Raw genomic sequence first — 604 nt, forward strand, 5'->3', positions numbered from 1 at the left:
GGTCTCCAGGGGAATAGATACTCAAGGAAAGATCTCAGAGACTCATTTTAAAATTCGACCAACACTGTAGTCGTTATGACTTTAACAAAGAGACCTGATCACCTTTACTGTAACAATCAGACATCATCATCTACTTCCAATTGATAGAGATTTCAAAATGCCATTTTAAAAGAGCTGTACATACAAACACAATGAAAGAGCCACACAGGCTTTGCAAAACTGAAACTTCGAAAACATGAGAAAATATAGCACTATCAGTCCTTGAAGTTGCAAGGGTGTCGACTGGCTAGAGATTAATTACAAGAATTAATAAACTCTATGGGAATTAAGAAAAACCACACACATGAAACACACTGTTGTTATCATCTCGAGACTCCCTGCTCATTCAGAAAAAATAATGGTAGCCTGGAGACATCACACAGCGCTTGTCTAAAAGATAAAACTGGTTTTAGGGTTCTGCCTGAAAAGGACCCCACTGGCAACAACTTAAGCTCATTTACGCTGATCACATTTTCCAAGCACTCTAGTCGGTTAATTTACACTTCATTTTTTTTTAAAGTTGATTTGAAAAAAAAAAAAAAAAAAAAAAGACAATGAGGATTTA

Source organism: Lipotes vexillifer, unplaced genomic scaffold (assembly GCF_000442215.2).
Source record: "Lipotes vexillifer unplaced genomic scaffold, Lipotes_vexillifer_v1.1 scaffold35, whole genome shotgun sequence".
NCBI lineage: Eukaryota > Metazoa > Chordata > Mammalia > Artiodactyla > Lipotidae > Lipotes > Lipotes vexillifer.